The sequence below is a fragment of the Mastomys coucha genome, unplaced genomic scaffold, assembly GCF_008632895.1.
Source record: "Mastomys coucha isolate ucsf_1 unplaced genomic scaffold, UCSF_Mcou_1 pScaffold22, whole genome shotgun sequence".
Taxonomy (NCBI): domain Eukaryota; kingdom Metazoa; phylum Chordata; class Mammalia; order Rodentia; family Muridae; genus Mastomys; species Mastomys coucha.
Window position 1 is genome coordinate 129572712 of NW_022196905.1, and position 3150 is coordinate 129575861.

A 3150-nucleotide genomic window follows, 5' to 3' on the forward strand; every position below is an offset into this window, starting at 1 on the left:
CCCAAGTGCTGGGATTAAAGGCATGCGCCAACACTCCCCAGCTCAACATTTTTTTTAAGACTTAATTATTTATTTTAAGTATATGAGTACACACTGTAGCTGTACCGATAGTTGTGAGCCTTCATCTGGTTGTTGGGAATTGACTGTTAGGACCTCCGCTCGCTCCAGCCCAAAGATTTACTTATTATTATAAATAAGTACACTGTAGGGGCTGGTGAGATGGCTCAGCAGGTAAGAGCACTGACTGCTCTTCCAAAGGTCCTGAGTTCAAATCCCAGCAGCCACGTGGTAGCTCATAAACCTGTAATGAGATCTGACTCCCTCTTCTGGTGTGTCTGAAGACAGCTACAATGTACTTTTTTGTTTTTTTAAATTTATTTTATGTGTACGAGTACACTGAACTCAGGACCTCTGCCCAGTCCCGCTCGCTCCAGTCCCGCTCGCTCCAGTCCCGCTCACTCCAGCCCTGCTTGAAAAACCATAAAACCAAAAATACAAAAACAAAAACAAAAAACAAACAAACAAAAAATCCAGTTACATTATGTGAAGATGTTTTTGTTTTAATCCCAGATGTGGGATATGGGGCTGCTTCAGATCGTCCACAGCAGCTGACTATGATTTGTCTCTTGCTCTGGCAGAGGCGTGATTCTGCCAGCTGAAGATAGTTTACCTCTGGAATACTGAGGACTCTTGAGAGGGTATATAAATGCTAGACTGCTGAGAGGCCGTGCTGCTGCTGCCTCCGTTGCCTCTGCCGCCGCCACCACCACCACCACCACCGCCGCCGCTGCTGCTGCTGCTGCTGCCACTGCTGCCGCCACCGCGACCGCCGCCGCTGGCTCCTCCTGCTGCTTTTGCAGTTTGCTAGACTAGAGATATCCTGACAATGAAGATTGGTCCTGCTCCTCCCCCGACTCGGGTACTCAACACTTCTAATCAGCAGGAAATGGTGTAAAGAGGCCTGTGCCCCCTTTCCCCTCCAACCTTCTTTCTCACTTATCTGGCTTTGGGGGTTGGCAGGGATTGGGGTGGAGAAGGGTGGTAGATATAAGGAAGCCAATAAGGCCGGTTATACCATGTAGCTCAAAGGCAAGCACCTTTGCCAACTGAGCCTTCTTGCTAGGCCTAGTGAGATCAAATCTTTATTTAAAAATCTGCAATGAGAGCCATGCTCTGGGCGGGCGCTGACCCAGCCAGGAGCCGCAGCTCCGGCCTCGATCGCCAGGCAGGGTGCGGGTGTGGCCTTCTGCGGCTCCTTGATGAGGTTGAGGTCCATGCGCAGACCAAAGAGGAGCCCGGCCCTGCGGCAGGCGGGTAGGAGGTGGCAGGGCCAGGGCTGGTGAGTGTGACACCCCTACAATGGACTCCCTAGAAGAGAGCTTCGTGCCCTCCTCCTCCTCTGCCTCTGATGCAGAATTTGATGCTGTGGCTGGATGTTTAGAGGATGTTATGAGTTCCAGTTATTGCAGAGAAACTTCATGGACAAGTACTACCAGGATTTTGAAGACCGAGAAGAGAATAAACTCACCTATACTCCCATTTGTTTTAAATTAATTTTTTTAATTAATTTTTTAAAGATTTATTTATTATTTAAATAGGTACATTGTAGCTGTCTTCAGACACACCAGAAGAGGGCATCAGATCTCATTACAGGTGGTTGTGAGCCACCATGTGGTTGCTGGAATTTGAACTCATGACCTTCGGAAGAACAGTCGGTGCTCTTACCCACTGAGCCATCTCACCAGACTCTATACTCCCATTTTTAATGAATATATTTCCCTGGTAGAGAAGTACACTGAAGAACAGTTGCTGGAGTGTATCCCGGTCTTCAACATGACTGCCTTCACAACCACAGTGCAGCACCATAAAGATGAAGTGGCTGGTGATGTCTTTGACATGCTGCTCACCTTCATGGTTTTTCTGGCTTTCAAGGAGATGTTCCTGGACTACAGAGCAGAAAAGGAAGGCCGAGGACTGGACTTAAGCAGCAGCTTGGTCGTGACTTCTCTGTGTCATCTTCTACGCCAGCTTCCCAGAACCACCTACGGCAGATCCCACCTTCACTCAACAGGCGTGATTGATAGGAGGTCACTGGCCCAGCAGCCTCAGAGAAACATGGGCTAATGATGACAGATGCATCCTGCGAAGACCCACTGTGCCACAGCCCTTTGTTCATGCAAAGTATTGATGAGTCCTGGAAAACATGACTGGCCCTTCTGGCCCTTGTCCAAAAACTCCTTCCTATAGTCAGTAACCCTCATGTCCCCGCTCCTGTCCTCTCTCGGGTGCTTCTGAGTGACTCCTCTGGCGCAGGCCCAGGTTGGCCACCTCGCCTGGGGGCTCTTCCCCAGCGACATGGTAGTGTAGTGTCTACCACTGTGTGGAGACCACACCATTGTGAGCCCTTCAGCCCACAGGCTTTACTGAGTCTTTGTTCTCCCAGTTTTCACCTGGGTCCGTTTCAGGCCTCAACCTCAATGGGCCTTTTGTTTGAACGTGTTGATCTAGGGAGTTACAGCTGCCTATCCTGGTTTCTGAATCTCCTGTGATTACAGCTTGACTGGCTGTAGGGATCCACTGAGAGAGCTGTCCTCCGCCCACAAGTGAAAATGAACTCCTGACCTTACATTAGCAGACCTTTCACCAGCAGATCCTGCTGGTCTTGATGCAGCCCCACTGTTCTCTATGACTATAAGCATTATTTTTAAGAAACTTATTTGTATAGATGAAAAATCAGGCTAACCTAGTGAGTATGATTTTGGGATGCCCATGATCAACCACTTAAAGATCAAAGTATTATATGCTGTGTGCTTTTTAGCTGTGAGTGCTGTGAGTGCAAATCTGCTCCCCGATTGGTCCCCTTGCTGGGCACCAGTACAGACAGGCTGTGTGCTAGAAATGGCTGCAGCTGTCAGGACAGCGTGTGAGGTGTGCTTGTGCAAGTTTGCCTGCTGTCCTATCACAACAGTGTGCTGGTGTGCTTCTGCATGCTTGTGTGCGGTCTTGGTGTAGACCGGTGAGCTGGGTTTTTTACTGGGGGTAGGGACTCTGCTGTTTGTTTTCGTACAATCTCTCCTGCTACGTTGATGCTCCCCTGATGCAGCTCAACCTGGGGAAAGAGGCAGGACACAGATTTCTGGTCATCTGTCA

At 49.3% G+C, this 3150-nt stretch overlaps 1 pseudogene; it reads left to right on the forward strand.

The window, feature by feature from the left end:
* Window positions 1-1359: 1359 nt before the first annotated feature.
* Window positions 1360-2161, forward strand: LOC116070948 (annotated as a pseudogene).
* The last annotated feature ends 989 nt before the right edge of the window (window positions 2162-3150 follow it).